This window comes from Haemaphysalis longicornis, unplaced genomic scaffold, assembly GCF_048455015.1.
Source record: "Haemaphysalis longicornis isolate Haplotype H1 unplaced genomic scaffold, Haemaphysalis longicornis Haplotype H1 scaffold_4, whole genome shotgun sequence".
NCBI classification, from domain to species: domain Eukaryota; kingdom Metazoa; phylum Arthropoda; class Arachnida; order Ixodida; family Ixodidae; genus Haemaphysalis; species Haemaphysalis longicornis.
In genome coordinates, this window is record NW_027526361.1 from 84,779,826 (window position 1) to 84,803,528 (window position 23,703).

Here is a 23,703-nt window from a genome sequence, read left to right on the forward strand (position 1 = left end):
TTGGTATCAGAAGGAAACCGCAAGTACCATTCTAACGCAGCCTTGACATATGGCCCAGTGATACCAACAATTGGAAAACAGAAACCGCCGCAGCAGTGTGGTCCCTGACAGTTCCCAACAGTTGCCTATCGGAGCACAGTTCTATATAAAAGCTGGTCTGAAATACCTAGAGCGGCACACAGAGACTTTGGCTTCACCCGCCGCATCCTGTTCTGGGTTTTGGCTGCATGTAAAAGAAACAAGACTCGCATTAAAATACATACCAAACCAACTATTAGCACTGACACAATGCTTTTCAAAACACCAAGCAAATTTTATTCGCTCGTATTATTGCGTACATTTGAGATACGGAGACATATCTGTTTCCACTTGGGCAGAAAATGACCAGCGTACAGGATCAAATACCAAAACGATATCAAGTGGCCAAAACGATCTAAGTGGCATTTTCCTATTTTCGCTAATATTTACCATTCTTTTTTTGCTAAAAAAACACGGGTAATAAAGATGGCTTTAAGCGCAACCGCGTCACAAACGGACTTGTACATCTACCCTCGCACTAACTTAAAAAGCATTACACAACAGTCAGCATAAAATATGCTGTTTTATGACATGAAATCAGGTACCGCAAATGCGGAAGTACCCACAGCGCTTGCCATACCATGTTTACGCATCCCGGTTCCAAAATATGCAGTTTGCTATTAAATTGTAGGGAAAAGCCAAAAATACAAGCCATACACGGTTGGATTATCACAAGACCTGCAAGAGTGTAGGAAAAGAACACCGGAGCCAATACTAACATAACATTTGCACAGAAAAACTTATCGGAAGCATGTGGCACTATTGCACAACTAAAACACACCATATATCAATATCAAGCTAACTGTAGCCAAAACCGACTATATACGCGCCCTGAAAAAGCCTTTCACTGAAGCCGCGTTGCTTCCCCGACAATTTGTAGCTATTTAAAATAACTTATCCAAAAAAAAAGCTTATAGCACCCAGTGTGAATCTTACAAAATTTTACAAACCAGATAGCTCGGAGCATGTTACGCATTTTAAAATTTAACAAGCAGCCTAACTCTAAAGACGTTATTAATTCCCTCAAGAACAATTCATACATCCCAAATAACCAAGTCAGGTAGCGTTGAAACATACACGTAACCAATTTTACCAAGCGAACTTGGAAGCATTTTTCCAGCCGGGACATTTATCTCAGGTAAAATTCACAGTTGTGTGCTATACAAACCCTACTATCATGACGGCAGTATGCTTGTGACCAAAGCACTGCCTCTAACAAGCAAGAAATGCAACTTAGTCCAAAGTAAACAACTTTTTCAAGCCAAATATGTATATTTCGCATTCTTCTAGGGCTTAGGTGTCAGCTAAGATACAGTACAAAAATTGATTAATAAAGCCCCAAACCGTCTCTGTAAATAATTACTCTCACGTGTGCATCCATCAACAGCAGCACTGCCATGGAAAAAAATTTCGAGCTGCACTTGAATAATAAAAACGTTACAGTGCAGTGCTATTAACTACATTAACAGAGTAACAGAGTAGCTGCAAAGGCAGCCTGCGCTTTGTGCCAATGAAAAATTGCAAAGGAAAGCACGACTTCACTTTTGCAATTGACATGCCGCTTGCATCTACCAATCATTTGAACCACGACATATCTTTCCAAATAGGCTTCAACGTCTAACAATAATTTAAAACCCCAAGTAGAGTGACCACATCAAGTCTTTCAACAGAGCTTTCAACTTAAATGACACCAGGCCTCTGTTAAATGGCCAAGAACTCTGCAAAAGCCCCAAGAACTATCCAAAGTCGCATAAGTTTCAGGAGATTAAGATGAAATATACGGCGAGGAGGATGACCACATCTTGATGTGACAACGCAGGCGGAAAATCCATGACGTGTTTCTTGCAGACAATATTTACGCTGCCATTTTCTTCTCTCAAAATAACTGGACCTCGAGAATAACTGGACCACGTCATGTACCTTTAAGGAAGGAAGAAGAAAATTTTGTTAGGCGATGGCTTTAAAGGAGTGAGTTGCTTAGGATACCCCTTTTATAGCACAGTAATCGATTGAAATATCAGTGATTTCTTGGTTTCTTTTCTGGGAATGCTGCTAACAATGTACAAAAAATATTAGCACAGACTGTCAATGGCCGTTCTCTAATTCTGGAAAGCAACCGCACTGGGCGTGGCCGTGGTGCCGCATTATCACAGCAGCAACTCTCAATGTGAAAGCAAAATGTTAGCAAAACTTGAATGCAAAATATAAGTTTTTTTTGTCCACATGTTGCAGCATCCGAAACAGGCTGAATGTGAAGGTATTTCCCAATATTGGAGTTCACGATTTATTTTTAACAGTAAGATTTTGCTACAAAGAAAACTACCACAAATTCAGCCCCGCAAAAATAAAATGCCAGCTTCAATAAACACTACCATAAATTGAATTCCACAAAAATAAAATGCCAGCTTACCCAACTAAAATTAAGATGCAGGCGTTCCTGGCAGGGCCTCCTCGGAGTGCATTTCCAGGAAAGTTTTGCCAACGTGTTCCCAAAAGCTTACTGTCGTTTTCACCTACAGGTCAAGTTGTCACTGAAACGGTGTTCCGAAGCCATTAGTATATTGCAACTACCTAAAAAGGGACCATCAAAGTTCCAGAACTGGGAGTGCGTACTTACTTGTAGAATGCAATGATTTCATCCCGTACAACGGCTTTCATGTGTTTCCTTTTTGTGAACACACGCCTTCAAGAACGGTGAACACACGCCTTCAATAACCAGGAAAATGGCAGTATGCATTCCTTGTTCCATTGTTTTAAGTCCCGGTCCGCCCTATTTCCTAGAAAATAAAAACAGTATAAAAATATCGAAGCATAAATTTACGCTTCCCTCTAAGAAGGGAGTACTACAAGATCTCGTACAATGCCTGATTAGTTGTGCTAAAATTTATTTTGCAGCGCGAGCCCTGGTAACGTTTTCAGGCGAAACAAAAATATTTGAAGATTTTTAGGCTCACCTGTCATTGCTCCATGCGGTGTGGTGAACGTCTGTATAATACGCAACACTCAAGGGGCACTCTTTCGTGGCTTTATGACTTCCACAATGCATTCATAATCTGCCACACTTGTCACGACGACGCCTCGGCGTGCCGAAGATGTCTTCAGCCACAGTGAATGACACAGCCATGATTTCAGAGGTATATGTAAGGAATGGAAATAATTCGTTTTAATTTCTGTTCTTCAGACAAAGGAAAGCAATTGTCGCAAACTACCAGTGTAGAGACAAATGTCTTCACAGTCAGCCATCTGGACAGGTTATACAGATCGAATACAGAATGTAGCAATCTGCTTTCGCAGTATATTTTCTAAGTTCAAGGAAGCACAGAAATGGGTTAATGTTGGGTGCACATAGTGATGCAAGAACTTATCACCTGAGCGTTGTCGGAAATTATTTCGACTCTCGGGTTACCACCGACATTGACGGCATAAAAATGCAAGAGTGGCTTATTTCTAACGCGTAGTGATGCAAGAACTTATCACCTGAGCGTTATCGGAAATTATTTCGACTCTCCGGTTACCCCCGACATTGACGGCATAAAAATGCAAGAGTGGCTTATTTCTAACGCGGTTCGTGAAGTAGCAACCACTAATTATGGATATTGGATAATTATCCTGAAGTCTCAAGTTGCCGCTGACATTAACAGCATAGAAACGGCAGCACACTTTCTATATACCCGCTGCGTGTTTCCACATTTCTTGCCCTCTACGAAAGAAACGTTTGTTACTGCGGTACTGCTAAGACAACAACTGTCCCTTCCATTTCTCTACACTTCAGGCAATGTTATTTAAAATAGATCATCTCAATTGGTCAAAGGAATTGGAAGAAACATGGAACATAAACATGAAACATGGAATTATGGAACAGATAAACGTAAGATGACGCCTTGAAAACACATCAACACAACTCGAAATAGCGTCTACCTTGCGCGCAACGGGCAAGGTCGAAGACTCCCGGTCTGGTAAGCACAGTAAATGCATTCTACTCAGCAGACTTACACAACGCCGCAATTACCACGCAAGTTTTAAAAATACCAATAAATCTAAGGACGGACGCTCCGACAAACTTGCTTGGAAGTTGTACACGTGTGCACGCGCGATTATCGCGAGCGATAACCCGAGAAGATTCGCTACCGCAGAGAGCAACCTTCAATATACAACTAAGCAAAGCCACACAGTAAGGGAAAATCCAATCATGAAACGCGCAAACCAGCAACTTCCTTATAGCAATGGCTAACGCACGCAGTCAGAAATGTCCAGCCGACTCTGGCCCACGAACACGGAAGTTTTGGTAAATTACGGCTGCAAACGTTTCTACAACACAAAATGTTACACGCCGCGACCACAAGCATGGACGACACACGAATAACGGGCAGAGAAGCGGTATGTTTATCGGACGCAGTTAACAAGGATGTCACTGAACAACAACCGTTACCAGCACATAAATAAGCAGCACTGACCTTTTTTGCGCCTCCTGGCAAAACTCCACTTCGTCGAACAGGAAATACAGCCCGGGTATATAAAAAAATTCCCAGTTGCACGCCGCAATCAACCCATTCAAACTGCTAACGGGACGGCGGTAACGGTTCTCGCCAGCGTGACCGAGAATTTCTTTAGTAAATATCAGGCGCATCGCACGAGCAATTGAGAAACCCGCTTGGGAATGCCACTGGTGGCGCTGCATGCGGAAGACCATAAAATTAGCAGAGGGAATCCTGGAAGATACGAGCGCTGCTGTCGTTTAAAGTGTTGACGCAGTCCCGATTTTCATACGTAGTCGTCGTACCCGTTGCAGCCCCACTGTACCGTGAATCAACGCAAAAACAGCTCTGCCGTGCTGCTGCTGACGCATGCGCATGGAATTCACTACTGGAGTGGCGGTCTTTTCCTCATGGCTTCGGCAAACTTTCGTTCTCGCGGAGGCTTTGGCGATGCGCCCCCATAAGAGCTCATACAAACTCGGCTCACGTGATGGCTTTAATTTGATTCGGAAAACGGGCATATGCGTCTAAGCGGACGTTTACGCCCGCTGAGGCCGAAACAAAGCTCAGATAATAGCCGCGTTAGCGCGTAAATACTGGCTAAAGTTGTTACAATGAACGCAAAAGGGCGTGGCTTCATTTACTGCTTTTCTTGACAACAAGCCTTTCCGTAGTCAATAAAATATACTGCGACGCTCTTAGATACCCACGTTATATAAAGCTACTTACAGCTAATTAGCGAGTAATAATACATCGGCCCGTTTCCCAGCCCTTTCCCCTCCTGAACACCAATACTACAGGAAAACAGCAACTGGGGAAGCAGCTGGAGAAGGCGGATCATTCAATGAACTTCAATTACTATGACAAGACACAACAACAGCAAGTTAACTCTGCGCATTTTTGCCGTTACTGCACAGCATAATTAGGAATTACAATGTCATTTCAGCATTAATACATACAAAATAATGCAGGTATCACGTGGTATATTTAGTTGTCCAAGTTTAGTTCCGTTCACCCAGTGAACCGCTCCCTGCAAAGAGGCTTTTGTTTTTGCTTGTGGAAATTAAAAGGGACTCACCTCTTAGCATTCCTATCGGACTTACTACGTCATGACCAACGGACTTAAAAACCATCGTGCACCAATATGAATAGTTTTACAAATACATACCGATATTAACAACGGCCTAGTTTGCTTATTTTAGATATATGTCGCTTCTCTACTGAAACAAAGAAATAAAACTCTCGCATGGTAGACCGCTAGCGCCTTCCAGTGAAGACTGGATAAACCAAAATGCGTTTCTTGTTTTTTTTTATCTCTGCAAAGAAATGATATACAGCAGACTACCGTTAAGACGAACCCGATGGGAACGTAAAAATGTATTCGTATTATCCGAAATTCGTCTTAAGCGGAGGTGTTATGCATTGTGGACGTTACAAGAGAAAAATGTTGGGGTTCTTAATCAGTATTCGTTTTTACTAAGTACGTCTTAACGAGGGTCTTCTGTATTTCTAGAAGAAACAAACCGGGTCGTTAGTGTCATTTCTGTGAATTTGTAAAACTTCTTGTATCGGTACATGGTACTTTTGAATTAGTAAGTCTCATGAATTTGCGTCATGGATTAGTGAGTCCCATATGAATTGGATCAGGTGAGTCACCCTTAATAGCATGCACGAGACGAAAAATGTTAACGAACATCCAAGCATATATAACTGCATGCGTGACATGCTGCGTGCAGTGTGAAATGCGGCACAGTCGGTTAACACTATGTATATACCGCATCAGGGCATAAATAACGTGGACTAAGTACCTATTTTACAGCAGATTGTAGCCATTTATACGTTCGTGTAAAGCACTTAAAATTGTGCACGTACTACAACACAGCGAGTTGATGGCTGAGCATTGAGCAAAAAACAATGTTTCTGCGACGCTTTGTGAACCAAATGCAGAACATGCAATAGTCTCAACAACTATATATATTTCTTTATGAGGTATCCACAAAAGCCCAATGAATTCTTCAGCACTACCGCGGCTCTGTCCCAAACGCAGAAGGAGAACCTGAGGACATCTGGTCCTTCTCAAATTCAAGTCATTGGTAATTTCAGACGTACTGCGCGTCTGCAATTAGCAAAAGACGATATTCACTAAAGCGGTTTGAGCGCCGCAGACAACCTGAGAGGGGTTCGTGGAATTTCTATTTTCGCTACGATACCCTTTTCTCACACCTTTCATGCTTTGTACGGTGTTGTTATAGCAGTGGACACATTTTTTTCTGTCAAATAACGTCACTAAAAATACGTCTTAGCCGTCTTATATAAGTAAACTGCTCTAAGACAGTTCCATAGATATCGACGAAGTTTATTAAATTTTATGTAGTGCGTGCGTGTGTGCGTGTGTGACTGCATGCATGTGTGTGTACGTGTGGGTGCGCGGGTGTGCGTTCGTGTCTGTATCTATGTCTGTGGGCGTGTGCGTGCAAGTGCTTGTGCGTGCGCTTGTGCGCCAAAGCGCGTCAAATATATATGTGGTTCATTGTTCCAGTTAATGCACGATTCAGTGCATACTTCACTGCAGCGCACAAGTTATGTGGAACAAGACACGAGCAAAAAATATACAAAAGCACTGTCCAAAATTTTTACTGGGACATAAGTGGAACAGTAACTGGAACGGCCGACAGCGCATCCCCTCATTTATTCGGTTCCACATAATAACCACAAACCTAAAGAAAACAAATCCACAGTTCCAGATAAGATCCACTTATATCTCTCGTTCCAGTTATTCTTCGTTTAGATCCAGATAAAAATATGTGGATCGCCCCGTTTAACTGGAACTTACATGGAACCAGATTAAGAGTGTATGCTGGGAGGTAAGGAGGTAAGATATACATCTCAGGGAGAAAGGTTAAAAAATTTGCGCGGTAAAGGCTCGGCTGCTGGTGTCGAGAACATATCTTGCTGCCAACGTTGTAAACTACAACAACAAAAAAATGAGAGATGTTTATTCTAACACGTAAGGTTTGAAGGTAGCGAAACTGCATGCAACCTTCACGACCATCAAGAAGGTTTGCATTGCAGCCACGATTGCAGCCTATTTGCTTCTTCTTTGCTGCCCCAACAACCTTTACTCCATCATTATTGCAATACGTGTAAGGTTCCTTGATTTTTTTTTTTTTTTGAAGTGATAATCATTGACCATCGCATTGGAGGGTCGTACGCTATAGCGTGTCTTTCTCGTTCCAAGCAAATGTTGTCACTATTGCGGTGAACACTGGAGCTTTTCAGTGTGGCCAATCTTGTCAAATCTCCCTAATTAGGTACACTTGACTTGAAAAACTAGCACCGGGGACGCTGGGTGGTCGCCGCTAGGCCCGCGCTCACGTGCGCGCACTCGGCAATTTCTTGGTATTCTGAATAGCGGACACTAAAAACTACGATTTAATAAACAGCTTCGCTGTTAAAAAAAAGACGCGAAAAGATACTAAATACTTCGTGTTAATTGCTCCCGGTTCTTGCATTTTGTTTTAGGCGCCATACACGCACAAAATGAGCCACAAAACCCCCTTTGCTTTGAGCCCTGAATTGCGCCTCAAGATATGAGGTGGTGTCGTCTGCTCCGCCACAGTGCAGCTTTCACCTGGGCGTTTGTCGTGATCTGCTGTACCTGGCAGATGACAGTGTAGTATCGACGTTCGACGACGTTTGCAGCGAAGCAAGCAAATACGTGGGCAGTTCTTTGTAGCTTGTATGCCATCATTAGTAGTTTATTTACTTAAACAGCGCCGACTACGCATACGCACATGTGACATTACACTTGAAAGATGCGTGACATAACACGAAGTGCCGGGGTCGCAGATGCAGTGTCGTATATTAGTGCGGCACTGCAGGAAATACGTGGCTCGCGCAGCAGGAGTGCATCGGTTGATGCGTGTATTATTACTTGTACTATTAACTATTAACTATTAACTATTAACAAGCCTATACTACTATTAACTATACGTTTTTCGCGATTTTCAAGTAACCGACACAGTCGAATCCTCGTTTTATGCACGCGGTGTGTGTCCAGAATCTTATCACAGATTTTCGGTCGGCCAAGCGGTCTACGGGGGAAATGCATTAGTTTTTGTACAGGACGCCATCTTCCCCACTAAGAAAGGTTTCGTCTTAAAAACGCATCCTGAAATAGCAGGGGGTTCACCGATGTCATGCATTGGAATATATGTATTTTCTCCCGTTATAGGCACCGTCAGCGTTCACTCCACGATCAAAATCACTATGGTCTATGGGGCAATGCAACACAGTCAGCTCACCACATAACTTTGCCCAGTACCTCATTTCTAAAGTTTCGTTATCGACGAAAGCAGAAGACGACCTCAGATATGCTCGTTAAATGACAGCATACGCTCCCAGCGGCATAAAGCAGATTTTCTACGGAGATTAATGAAAGCTGCAACTGGTTGAGCTACTGAAACATTACGGAGAGGCAAGCGAACAACAGCTCCGCACAGAGATGCCGTAGGAAGCCGTAATGGGCGTGTATTCGTTCGCGCAAGTTAAGTGGAAGATGTGCGCGCCCCTCATACGCCCCCTGCACAGCACAACGAACGCCGTAAGCGCGCAACTTTACCTATACACCTTCTCTCAGCCAGGCTGGGGCCTCCACAAACTGGGGAGAATGTCTTTACTATTCGTCATGCAGTGACTTACGCGCGCTGCCAACCTTTTCCAGGGCCTGCAGGGAAGTGTAACTGCAAACCGAGATAAAAAAGAACTAGCGATTGCATCAATGACTGCTTTCGTTCTCTTATTTACAACCAGATTGGCCTGCTACAAAACCCGCAAATGGAGGCTTGTGATGATCCTCACATAAACAATTAACAAATTTATACTGGCTGTTCTTACCGGCGCAAATGCCCTCGATGTTTTTTTCTGAATGAGGGGGTGGGTAGTGTAGGTCGCGTGACGGGGGTTAATAGTGGCTGTCGTTACGACAAGCCGGGGGGCGACGCTTACGAGTACTGAATTATGGGGACAGAGGCAAATCCGAGAACACGATCTTTGCTATAAAAATATCGAGCCCTTCTACTCTGTCAAGAAGAATGAGCAGAGAAGCTTGATGCAGTCCAATGAGTGCAAGACACAAAGCACACTTGTTCATAATTTGCCATTAAGCATACTCCCTCGTTAATTGTTTGAATGGAATTTGGAAGGACTGGAGCTTAACTTAGCATACAAAAATGGTACCATCCGTCTTCCTCCCTCGTCGTATGCAGCTTACTATCTGGGTAGCACACCAACCCAAATGCTTGACGACGGAGAACACCTCTCAGGTCGCATCGGGCTGTCAGACTTGTGCGTTGTAATCTCCCCACCAGCACAACTGGCACGTCATCCGTGAGCGCATAAAGCCTGGCTGCACGTGCACGCCCCATCTTCCTCCACCCCTCCCCTTGCACGCATACCCGCCAACCGGTGTGCGCGTGCTTAAACTGGGAAGGCAACGTAAAAATATCGCACCGGAAGCCCTTCAAGCTGTACGAGAAAAACACCGGCCAAATTGTCAAACAAGCAGTCCTTCAAGAAAGAAACAGACTAGCTCTTGAGTGCGAAAAATTTCCTTTCTCCGCCGATTTATCCATTTATCTACGCACGCTATGCATAAACAGCTTTGCTGCAGAAATTGCGCCCCACACGACCATGAAGTGCAAACTGGCGCCGATGCTCGGGACGCATATATCAGTGGCAGGTGCCCGGCGGTGCAACATAGGAAGTTTAAATCCGCGCACGGCTCTCTACAAGCTGCCGTAGGGGACGAAGCACTCAAAAAGCAGGAAATTAGGCATAGAAATCCTCAAAGCTTCAAAACATGTGACTGGTACCGAAATACCTCTTCGTCTAGCGGAAATGTGAGCAAGCTTTCCCCTGGGTGAGCTTGGCGGTTCCCAGAGAAAGCTACAGGGGCCTGACTCAAAAACGAACTAAAGTTAGAGGCTATTGCAACATTTGCTTCACCAGACCCCTTTCGCTTGCGGCTTAACATGAACGGACACTGGAAAAGCGGGAGCGAATCATGGTTATAGCGGTTATTAGGTTATAGCCTAGTTTTTATAGCATTGCATTCTTTGCCGAGTACCCCCCTCCACCCATCCAGGACAGTGGAACGCCCTGTATTATCATAAACACGGAGATTTGGTGAAAGTAACAACTTTAATCGTTATAAGCCAAAATTGAGATACTTGATCATACAGATTTTGAAAAACCAAAAAGAAGCAAAGAAATAAAATTTCAACAAAAATGTTGCGACAAAATCAAAAATATGCCACTTACACATCCCCCACAAAAAGCAAAATTCAACTAAAATTCCGCAAAAGAACCTTAAAGAACGTATAATTAGCAAAGTAAAGGGTCTTTATCGCTATAATCGTATAAAGCGACATTATTGGCGAAAAGAAACAAAACAGAACTTGAAAAGACTAAAATATTCCATCGTCTTTTCCTAGTCATAGCCATATTTGGCTCTAAAGAACTGAGACTCTAGACAAGCGGCCTGCGAATGTTACGCATTAGTACATTGTTCTCTGAATTTCTGCAGATTTTTAGGAGACAGTGTGTACCAAGCGCAAGAGCTTGCAGAAGAGTACAGTCTTGGTGAGGCTCTTCTGCGAAGGAAATTCTCGAACAGCCGGTGAAAAGGGGAAGTGGAAGTCAAAGTACGCGAGGCAGATTTCAAGAGGTTGTCTGGGCACGCTAGTTTATGGCATCACCGTACACTCCCGTTTCATCTCGGAAGGAAAGTTATTGCAGCTGCCGCCCCAGCCGGCCCTGTGAAGACATCGTTCTGTTGGGGGGAAGGGGGAGGCGGCGGAGGGGGGATGACTTTAGTCGTATATCTATCCTATTTTTATTGTTGGGCTGTGCCTTTTATGTCGGGGTCAGCATGGTCTGCCGGTATGTAGTGACGATTTCTTTTTCTTGTGCTGTTGATGCCCCCAATGTGCCGGATAAAATGTGTGTCTCCCTATTCCAAGCAATCAGGATTATCATTTACGCGAGGTTAAAAAGCGAACAACACGAATTTCGAAAAAGCCGCAGAATCCAAGATGGGAGGTACAGGCTCCTCATGTACAGGCCATAGTTCTTGGAGCCTGCTCAATGACCTACTGCACCAGGGAGAAAAAGTCGCTTAAACCACTGTACTTTTTTTTGTTAAGCAGGGCTGGTTACAAAATCCCTTAGCGTCGCCCATGAAATAGCCCCTATAAAAATGTAGTTTCGAATCACGCCTAAATTTTACGGCTGAAAAACTGTAAATTCGCGTCCACAAGTTCAGAGCATTTTACGGGCACTTTCTCGTGTGCCTTTAGAACCGGTGTTGTGTTACGGTCAGTGTTGTCAATCAATATACATGGTTTGTTTTTGGTAAAAATTACAATTCCTTTGTCTGTGTCGACGAAACGTGGGTTTTCAAACTGTTAACAGAGGCCAGGAAAAAATGCTGCGACAGATGTCACCGGCAGAGTTAATTTAACACCTTTGATCCCAACGATAACACATGAAGTTATGTATGCTTTAAAGAAAGACGCCGATGACGTTGATCCCAGTACGTGACGTTAGGCGAAAGGATTGGACGTCGCAGTCCCACGTTGTGCCCCCCCCCCCTCCTGCTGCGCACCAACCCTAGCACGAGCGAGTTTTAAATTGTCAAATAGGGCCGGTTTCAAAAAGGGGTGCTCCAAAAAAGCTATACTCAAAGGACTTCATAAAACCGACTTTATGAAACCAGCCTCACGGGGCAGGTTTCCCAAATTTAACCCGAAACAAGCAGTGGAAGGGTAATAGTGTTTTAGTAGTGATGTATGAACGATATGAGGACAGTAGAACAAAATTGGTGCAGCTCGCACTAGTGGTGCAATGCTGGAGAAACAGCAGAGGTGGCAGCCGCTGTCCCTTCGTCGGAGACCCGGCTGTTGCACCTCACACGATTTCCGAAATTTCTCATGACTGTCAGGCTCGGATCGTTTTGTCCGCAGCCTTTCACATCTCTCCCAAAGTGAACCGCGCCAGCACGCGCTAGTACCGGCGACAACCAGCTTCGCGTACTCGGCGTGAACTCGCAAAGATAGGAGCGCGCCAGAGATCACGCCACGAACGCTGGGCAGAGTGTTCTCGAAGGTGGAGTTGGACGAGGCCGAGCGCTCGAAACGACGCGCACGCTCACCTGCGCTCGGCATTTCTTTTCTTTTTGCGAGCCCCTCTTTTGGCGCAAGCCCACGCACAAGCCCGGTACGCCGGGCGCTCCTCACGGGACGCACGTTCACATTCTTTAGGTATTTTCTTTGACCAGGATTTTCTTGTTTTCTTTTTACGGTCTCCTCACGTGGCGCAAGCTCACCCGCAAGCCTAGGCAACACCGGCCGCTCCTCACATGGCGCACGTTCACGAGCGCTCAGTATTTTTTTGGTATTTTTTGTTTGAGGAAGGCGCAACCAAGAGCTTAAAACAGCTCGGCTGTTAAAAAGGTAATGCAGATTTTTACTCCAGCAACATCAAACCAGAAAAAGGCACTGAGTGGGCTGTTTGCCCCAGTTGGCCTTGCGCCATAAAAATCCAACTATCATCATCATAATAATGTAACTTCTAACTTCACCAGTTGTGATGCGTTGAATTGCGTTGTTTGTTGAAATGAATTGTTGTGCACCCGCGCTCTTCTCTATTATTTTGCCCTTCGTCACTTTTCTGTATTTCGCTGTATTTAATTAGTTCTGTAAAGTAATTTCCTTCTCTTCAAGTGCATTCTTGCGGAAGCGCATTTTGTTTATTTGTTTAAATGGTGTTTACTGAAGCACATTGCATTCCTGCCATATTTTGTTGCACCGAAGTTTTCTTTTTCGATCTTTTCTATCTTTTTTTTTTCTATTGTACCGAAGTTTCTTTCGTTCTTTTATATCTTTTGTTCTTTTTTATCTTTTTTTTCTAATACTGCTGTCAACATAGGGGTATTTTCAGTGTGTGTATGCCCCCCTCCATCCCCCCTATGTAATACCCTCGTTTGAGGGCCTTCAAGTGTACTATGAAATAAATAAATAAATAAATAAATAAATAAATAAATAAATAAATAAACAAATCATCAAGTACTGAGGGGGCTCACTCGGCTGCTTTGTCTTCGGTCACATATCTTTCTCTGATTTATTCGTAGATAGTTTTATCCCAGGCTACATGACATACAATTTTCTCCATTCATTCAGGGATTGACAAAGAAAATTGAATTCGGCTGCAGCGGACATTAAGCAGGGCCTTTGGCGAGCACGCCTTTGTTGGTATTTACGGAAAGGACCTCCATAAGAAGTGGGTATTTCTCACTTTTTATTTGTTTATGAACTCTTCCACGGCTATAGTTCATGTGAGCACATTTTCTGCAGAACTTCGGATCGACAAAAAAAAAACGCAAAGCTATAATAGCTTTGCCTTTTTTCGGACGCCTGACTGCAGCCATGGCTCCGAGGTACAGCACTCGCCTAGTATGCGGGTTGTGCCGAATTAGAATCCACGTACCACTGGGCACCCACCGGATTCTTTATTGGGTACAGACGTCTCTGGTCGAGTGCGGACCCTTGAAACGGGAATTCACGACTGCAAAGCTGCCTTTACCCTTGCGAGGGGCCCCTGAACCTCCTCCATCTGGCAAGGCCCCGGGCCATCGTGCCGCGTTGCGCAATTGCCGGGGGTGAAAGAGCCTGGCGGCATGTTGTGCGACAAGCGGTTGTGAGTTCAGCGTCCACCCAGGCTGTGGAAGGCACCATGTGCATTCGTGCGCCTTGATGGCGACGGGCACCTACTGGTAAAATAGGTACAAGCGACTCCCCAGCCTGGGGCTCGGTCCTGGTGTGGGACTACAACACTTGGGAAGTTCACCCGGCTTGCACGGGAAATCGCCCCCATGGAAAGGGGCGGCTGGAAAAACACAAAACTTTGTTTTTTCAACGAATAGACTGTCTTAATAAAGTTTGCTTCCTTCATTTCTTCCTATTCAAGGAAAAGGTGATCAGCCGGGGGAGTTCGGAAAAATTAAGGAATTGAAGGAGTGCTTTTGTCACGCCGCCTTCTTAAAATGTCTTCTCTTGCTATCAACTTTCTAGATGACGCTCTCTACCTGGACTATTCATAAACAAACATGTTTTCTGCTTTTATCCTCTTTATTTACTCTCGCTACTGGCAGCGTACCCTTCCGCTGCTCGTGTAGTCGAGCCCCGCATGCTCGCAGAGGACAATGAACGGCCCTCGTGTTTCGTCGGACGAAACTCATTTCCGTGGTATTCAGCGTTTTACACTCATTGTCTATGATAGTTTTTGAGTCAAAACAGTATTGCATATCATGTCACCGTTTTTCTCCGTCGCCACGCCCGGCAGCGAACCATGTCCCGTTCTATTTCGTCGTTTCTCTGGGCCATTCTGTTTACCGGCGCTAGTGATTGAGACGTGGATTGAAATTGAAAAATCCCCCCCCCCCCCAACTTTGTTTCGTGACCCGTGAACGCATTTTAAATGTTCCACCGCACTCTCTTGTTTTCTTCATTTCTTACTTTATTACTACCTTCGTATAGCGAACGAATGTTCTAATAGAATCCGTTCCTTGTCTGCTAAAGGAAGTGCAAGCAAAAAACGAGACACTTAATGGGGTTTTAGGGCTACACCACGTTATAAAAATTATAATTTAAACATAGGTTACACTGACTGAACCAAAGCTTCTCTACTTTTTTCATTATCTTCTTACTGCTCCAGGCAGTTGGATTGTCGGCTAATTTTGGCGTTAACCTTTTCGTACTCTTCTGCCATCGACTGCCTACCGTGTAAAAAATTGTACACCTTTGCCCATTTCAAATAAATACAAGTACATCTCTCCAGAACGTATTTTACGTTGTACTTCCCCAGCTTCAAAATAGGCACACCTAATATCGCCGTTGGCGGCCTTAGTGTCGTCTAACCGTGACCACCTAGTGCAGTTCGACGGGCTGCTACTCGATAAGAGGCCCCGAAGACAAAATACAAGTTCGTCAAAAAGACAAGTTCGTCCCGGTAACCGTGACACCGATTTGTTCAGAAAATTCGGATAAATAATTTCCATAATAAACGCAACAGAAGAAGCAGTGTCGACACTCCAGCCACTTCCTGTCGAAGTCCCTATGACGTCACAGATCCTTGTGTGTATGACTGGCCGGCGGCGGCCAAAACCATAGCCAAGAAAACCATAGCTCCCCTCATTCTCCTCCCGCAACGCCACGATAAACTAAAAACTAATGGGAACTTGAGTCGACCCCATGGGTTCTTCGCATACTACTCGTGGTTCCCCTGCGGGAAGATGGTGAATTTTTTTGTAGAAAAAAGTCAATTTACGCAGAGGCCACGGCGCGTTGAGGGAAGACAATCGTAATATCTACGAAAATAAGACAACCAAAGAAAGTGAGCAAGGTTTATGTAAAAAACTCAATATTTGTTTTGCCATTATATCCTATTTTAATGTAGTATATCACCAGGACACCTTAAAAAAGAATAAAAAAGGTGGTCCATCGTTTAGTAAAACGTTAGTAAGGGCTAATAAATCTCTAGCAAAACGTTTTAAAGCGTTTTACTAACGTGGCCCTTTATTAAACGTTAGTGATGCTTAATTATAAATATTCGTCATCTGTATGGGACCGACAGGTTAACGTGCATATCATCAGCTTAGAATCCATTTAAAATCGTGCCCCAGGCTTGATTTTGTCAAATTACTCCCATATGGCAAGCGTACCTCACATGAAATCAACTTTCAATATACCCAGCTTATCACTTCGCCACAAAATTTCAGGCATAAGCCTCTTCCACAATGTTTATCATACAATGCCCTCACTAATAACACGCTTTTCTCGCCGCCATCCTACATTTCATCCCGCGGGTATCATCACTTCAGCGTTAAATTCGAAACATCCCAATAAATGTTCATTTTAACTCATTCGTGCCCAACACAAGCTCTGACTGAAACCACCATCCTACTTCCATCACATCAATCATCAACACGATTAACCTCAAGATGACCCTGCACGCGTACCCTTTCTGATGTTGCTTTATTTTGTTCGATTTTTGGTAGAACGTTTTTCACCACTCCTCTCTGCAATGCATGGCATTGAAAAAAAAAATAAATAAATAAATAAAATCAAAAGTGGCTTTGGAGGGAAATCCTCTGGCTTCAGAATTTAAATTCACAAGAAAAATATCGGCCGAAATTCAGAGAACTGTCTACAAATGCGTAGAATCCTTCCGCCTCTTCTCTAGGGTGTGAGTTCTTTTCAGACAATTTTTTCATTTTTGCATATTCTGACCAACAAGTTATCTCCGTTTATGATATTTTAACAATTACGGGTGTTACTTCCGCGAAATCTACATTTTTGGTGAAAATGCGGGCGTTACATGGTTGGCAATTTTCGCTATTTCTTTCTATTTGATTGTTATGTATTGGTCTTGAAAACTCTGTTCGCCAATTACCTCCAATTAGGCTATTATAACGAATAAAGGTGTTACTTCCGCCAAATCTTCATTTTTGATGAAATGAGGGCGTTTCACGGTTCGCCACTTTGTCTTTTTTTGTTTCTTCTGTCTTGGTTTTTTAGAACTCTATCCGACAAACTAACTCCATTTGTGGTTTTTTAACGAATAAAGGTGTTACTTCCTCCAAATGTGCCTTTTTGTGGAAGTGTAGGACGTTACACGGTTCGACATTTTTGCTGCTTTGTTTTATGTTTATTTTATTCTTTTTCCAAATACTGTCCGACCAGTTAGCTCGATTTACTCTGTTCTAAGAATTACAGTAGTTACTTCCGCCAAATCTGTATTTCTGTGGACATGCAGGGCGTTATACACGGTCCTAGGTATGGGCTACTCGAGAAAGAAAGCTACGCATTAAAAACTGGAGAAAGCCTTGTTTCGAAATGGTCAAGAAAATGCTTAAGCCACTCCAGTGTACACTGAGCACCTTTAAAGTGGATTTCACTACTATATTTAAACGAATTGCTTGAAACATATACTCAGCACTACGTATTTCAGCTGTCGGATAGTTAACTGCGAAGGTTCAAGGGTCTTTATTAAATACATCCGAGACACCTCATGCATCCCTATTAAACCCTATAAACCAAACCTTTCTGAAGTTAGGCCTTTCTCCACATCTTAGGCAGAAGTGTATTGCAAGCAAGAAATATTTTTCTAGGCATATAACGTTTCTGATATAGCACGCAATGCCGTAGGGCCTGAGATTATTATAATTTTTGCTTTCGGCGAAAGTCTGGCACGTCATAAATTACAAACGCACGGAGATATTTCCTCGTTGAATCCACAGACAAATTCTTAGACACTTGGAAGCACTAGTACAAGAACATCCCCTCATCCCGCTTAAGATTTGGTGCATCATGTGGTTCCCGCTCGGATATACTACGAAGTCTTGTATTAGGAAAACGTGCCTATGATCTAAAAGATGGTGGTTGCTGCTTACGTAGACAGTATACCGAAACACAATGTCAAGATTAGTTTTTTCAGAAAGCGCAACACTGAAAAAGGCGCGACAAAGAAAGGGGACACCGGAAGAGCGCTCGCCCTGTGTTCCCTTTCTTCGTCTCGCGTTTTTTCACTGTTGCGCTTTCTGAAGGTTTCGAAATGCAATTTCACCAACTAGCCCAACTTGCCATTCTGCTGTAGCAATGATACTGACCTGCCTTTCTACATCTGATATAACACCATATCCACATAGGGTATAAAATGAACCATTCCAAAAAGGGCTTCTTCGGCGGGATGACGTCAGCCCAAACCAAACCCCTTTGAACACTTTCAGCTTCAGACAGGGGCCGCCCTATGTCGTGACGGGGACGACAACTGGCGTCGTTTCTTTCCAACTACGGAGAACGGCGCATACACCAACATGCTAAGCTGCTTCCTTTTTGTTGTTGTTTCTTCCGCCTCCAACGCAAGTCCTGTCGTTGGTAGCAGCGGGGTACTAACGTTTCAAGTATAGTTCACTGAACTGCGGGAAAGTACTGATTTTGCAGCCCACAGCTTAGTGCTTTACGGCTTTGCTGTGTTCCTACGAGGCAGGTGAATGCACAGCGTTCAACTGCTTGCAGAGAAAGGAAGAGGCAACGCCAAGGTGTAAAGGAGTGCTTACATGAACTGGGTTGGTGCCATTGCAACGAAGAAATGTTTTAGCAATACATTCATCGAGACCGCTATCGAGCACCATCACTACGACGCCGCAAAGTACAACGAAGCAGAGAAAAGCTGGACATTAAAAAGAACGGCCCAACCCAAACGCGGAAGTAAATACGATGCTTCGCATGTACACGGAAGTGCTTTGAACCCGCCGTCGTCTTTCCCTGATCAGCTCGTGTTTATTTTTTTACTTCACGGGGGATCAAATATATGAAACGTGATACTACATTCGAGTTCAAAGTACGCAGCTTTGAATTTCAGCTTTGTTGAGATAAAAGTTGTTGCTGTCAGTTTTTATTTTATTTTTGGATCTGGGCTTGCGGTTTGTCTTTTGCTATTCATAAGAAGCTTGCGTTGCGGCAAAAATGTGAAATTTTGACTCAGAGAGAAACGCGAGAAGTATACATAATAATATGAAGAATGCAGTAATCAGAAAGACGCATATTAAACTCCGGGCTTTGTTTGCAGGTGTGTATTCCACAAACTCTGCTCGCTACACACTACACGTAGAAAACGATGCCATATTGCGCAATGAACAGTTTCTGATGATTCCTGAACTCATCATTGTGATTTTCAGTGACAAAAGTCAGTCGCCAGTGGTAGACGGGGTGAAGCCGACATGTTTTTCATCGCATTGATGCTGGCGTGTGTGTGTGTGTTCGGATGTCGATACGTACCTTATAAAACTTTCTCATGATGGTCGCGTGTGTCCGTGTGGCCTTGTTTAATGCACACGGCAGAAGTAACTGCGAATATTTGTTTTTCCACTTGCAGGTGTTGAAAATAGGGGCGCGTTATAATTAAGGACCGTCTAATCCTGCGAATACTATGTGCACTTGCATGTAGGCAAGGATTGTATCTCCATTTCTTCTTCAGAAACGCAATCAATCGATTTAATCTACTGTAGAATGTCGATAAACGGAAATCGCTTAAACGTAATTGCCGCTTAAACGGAACAGTAGCCTGTAAGTCGGTTGGTTCTGTATTCAGATAACGTAATAAAAACTCTCGGTAATCCGGACTAAATTTCCGCGTTACGTGTAAACGGAACCAGAAATGGAACTTCTTGTGAAACCTATTGGCATGAGAATCAGCTTTTTACTGTTCCGCCTGTTTGGTTTTTGGTTTGTTTCTTCCTCCCTGTTGTTTTTTAGCCTCGTTAGCCTTGTAAGCCTCGTCTCGTTAGTTGTCAGCCGTATTAGCGCAATGAATTCAACATCGCAGTTCTTGTTCCAGTCGTTCGGCCTCGATTCAAGACGTTGAGGTTACAGGTAGGACTGAGCTCATGCCGCCTCGTTCGTGCCATCGTGGTGCTATCAGCGCTTCATTACTGCGTTGCCGTCTTCTGAATTCGGTGGATCGTAAGCTCTCGCGAAGTTGAGACGTCAAGCCTCCGTGAAGATGCAGTTGCAAGGGCTCAAACAAAATTAATTAATGCATTTTGTAGTGTACAGCGACTCATTGTTGCCAAATCAATAATTATGAATGCTCTACCTAAACCTCTTGTAGTTTCCCTGCTTTCTGAAAACCTATCAGCCACATTCACCTTCTAGTGCTTAGAATTCCATTAATTGGTATTAAGAGTGTCTACGCACATACATTTGCACTTTCACACATATATTTCAGTAAACGGAATTCATGTTAAACGGAATCAATTTTTTCGGTCCCTTGAAGGTCCGGTTATCGAGAATCTACTGTAGTACCGCCCTACGTGGTACGCTGTACCATTAGTCAACAAACACACTTGAAGTAGCCATTTTTATCTCTCTGTGATACAAATTGAGTACATAAATTGTTCTTTGGTTATATACTAGCCACGTAAGCCAAAACCTTCACATACGACCTGTAAAACAGTGGAAAGGTTAATAATATTACGGAGCATAAAGACCAGCCGATGAGGCTGAACAAGGTCGAATGACACGTGTAAACCTCAATAACATGCCTACCTTCGCGGATCGGTAGAAAAAGTCATGAGCCATTCATATGTGGGGTAGATTACCAGAGACGCTTTTTTGCGCGTACAGGTGACACACAATTCAGTTGAATAGTATGGGCAAATTTTATTTCTCTTGCACGTGTACCGCGTAGTTTATATTACATAGAAGGCTATAGGAATGAGCTTCGGTTGAAATGCCGTGTGCACTAATATTCAGGTTATTACATTCCTTTGAGGGCTGCACTTGTTTATGTGTTGCAGTTGAGAGTGGCTTTCCTTTAGATCCTCTCCCGTACGGAAACAAAAACACTAATTGCCGCGGAAGTCGGGTTGAACGTGGCTACTCCCGCAAGTCGAATTATAGTGTTCAGGCGGACGGCTCTAACGCAGAACGAGCTATTTCAGACTGTGAATGGGCGGAGGAGATCCCACTACGGGAATTGCCTTTTATCTGATTGTGCTTTGCTCTGCGCGAACGTGCGAACCATGAGAAACATCTTTACGCCCATCTTTTTATTGCAGAGAAGAACATAGGTACTGAATATCAAATATTGTTTATGACTGAACAAGGATACTGGGAGTTGAGCTATTCGTGGAAGAACGCCCATTCGGGAAAGAAATGGCTCAAGAGATACCACTAAAGCAACAGGTCGAATATAAAAGCTACAAACGGACCACCACGTCCGTTTAAAAGTCGGGTGCCTTGAGGCTCATCAAATACAGCTGCGCCACATGGATGAACCTCACTTTGAAGGTGATGAAAAACACGGCAACACGTGCGGAAATAAGACGCATCCGTTAACGGTGACACTTCCGCACTAACACTATAGAATGCGTCAACAGCACAAAGTAGAGAGAGACAAAAAGGGTTGCTAGGGAAGGAGCTAGGATAGGAAAGGAGCACATCAAGACAAGTAAACAAAGAATAGAGCACTTTAGATTGAGAAAGAACGCCCAGCGGCTAAAGAACCGCAATTAAAAAACACAACGATATGAATAGTTGGAGACTTGTTATGGTGATGTATAATCAGAATTTCTTTGATCACATTTTTGAATGAAACACTGGTTCTGTCTCTGCTGGGCGGTATCCGGGCTGAGATTTGGTTGTCTTTATGGAGCGTCTTTAATTTAACAGAGTATGATAACAAGCCCGATATTCGAACAAAGTGCCGAAGTCATTCAGCAGATCTCTCCCCCGCCACCTCATTACCCGCCCTCTTTATGCTGCTGCAGAAAAGAGTACACCCCTGCGGCGAATGAAGCGTTGTAAAGGAAACTAGAAACTTGCGAACATGCCCCACGTGGCTGTTTGTCCGGAGAAAGCTTTTTTTTGCAATGAAATTTCAGAGGAAACGCTGAAAAACACTACCAGCGGGTGCACACAAGTTCGGGAAGCCGTGTACTACCATCTGAGATTGCGAGAATTTTTATTAGTCGCCTTTTATTGTGGTATAGTTTCTTTAAGTTTCAGACGGGCAATAAGATGACACAAAAGGTTTTCCCTTTTGTTTGGTAAGAATACGCTGTATTTGCGTTTTGTTGCTTCTCTGGACGCGAAAAATGAACAGTCCCTTTGGGAGGAACCCATTGTGTAATGATGTCCAAGTGTAATCATATATTTTCGGAGTGAGTCAGCCACGGCGGTGTCATTTATCGCACGCTTAACTACGCTTAACTTCCTCCAAATATGTACACAAAGTAGGCCTGCAGTCATAGTCAACGTCAACAAACATCACCATACCCGCCGCGGTGGCTCAGTGGCTAAGGCGTTGCGCTGCTGAGCACGAGGTCGCGGGTTCGATTCCCGGCCGCGGCGGCCGCTTTTCTGATGGAGGCGAAAAGCAAAAACGCCCGTGTGTACGAGATTTCGGCGCACGATAAAGATCCCCAGGTGGTCAAAATTAATCCGGAGCCCTCCACTACGGCGCGCCTCATCGCCTGCGTTGCGTCGGCGCGTTAAACCCTACAATCAATCAATCAACAAACATCACCATGAAAATATCTCGTTATACAGGCACTCATTGTGAATATTCGTTGATCGTTTTATTTGCGTGATTATTTATAAAGAAACTTAGCATATTACGAATAAAAAATGCAAGTGAATTAGTCAGCAGACACCTCGTATCTCGGGTTTCAAATAGGACGTTTGCCAGTGACTGACATCGACGTAATTAGCGCGGTTACGAGGGCGTTATTCAAACCCTCCCATAAAATCCCGTTCTCAGCGTGAGTCATGCAGCACCAGGCAATCATATTTAAAATTCTGCTGCTTTTATTGCAAGCTAAGGGACAGATACAAGTCAACACATGTGTCTTACATGCGTTGTGTATTCCCCACTGTTGAAATGAAAAGTGCTATGCGCCAGGGTCTCAGTGAGCAGCTGTTTCCATTCGGAAAATTTTCAGGCTTTTCTAAGTTCTATACTTCCCGCTGCTTGCCGACAGGACTAAGCGGGATACGCAAATGGCTCCAAAAAACGGTGGGTTCAACTTTCCTATAGGCAGTGCTTTTGACAGGTGGCTATTTTGTGAGCCCAGGAGCTCGCGCAAATCGATGCCTACCCTCCCCGCCCCGTAGTTGTGAGGCTCTCCGTCATTTCGTCGGTCTGCTCCGACGAAAAGAATTTCCGAAGCCACGGGGAGACACATTTCCCGAAGTGAGCCTCCTTTTCCGTTTGTGTGTTTCGCTGGAAGAGCGAGCGTCCTCTGCACACAGCAAATAGCCCGAGTCATTTGTGAGCGGAGATGACGCTCTGGTCCGGGGCTTCAGTATTGCACCGAATAAGGGAGATGAAGTATTGCGCCCTGCCCGAATCAGTATGATGTGCTGCGTCGGGATAGTGTATTTCGCAGCGCGCAACTTACTCTTGCAGTTCTGCGCGTTTTTTCAATGTAGGAAAAGCGTCCGTAGAATATTTCGCTGAGCTAAGGTTATACAGCAAGGTCGTTGCCTTCCTGTATAGATGCGGTCACTCAACCTGTCATACGCGAGGT

The 23,703-nt window shown here is 44.0% G+C and overlaps 1 long non-coding RNA gene across 2 annotated transcripts; it reads right to left on the reverse strand.

Moving 5' to 3' along the window:
* Positions 1-1,226: 1,226 nt before the first annotated feature.
* On the reverse strand, positions 1,227-4,686 carry LOC144178944 (uncharacterized). Of its 2 annotated transcripts, XR_013324107.1 has the most exons (5): positions 4,533-4,686; positions 3,033-3,174; positions 2,696-2,855; positions 2,489-2,609; positions 1,227-1,998 (listed from the first exon to the last, which is right to left on the reverse strand). It is a non-coding gene; the product is annotated as an uncharacterized LOC144178944 (long non-coding RNA). The 2 variants fall into 2 exon arrangements; XR_013324106.1 differs by lacking the exon at positions 4,533-4,686 and having other exon boundaries at positions 3,033-3,548.
* Positions 4,687-23,703: the final 19,017 nt, after the last annotated feature.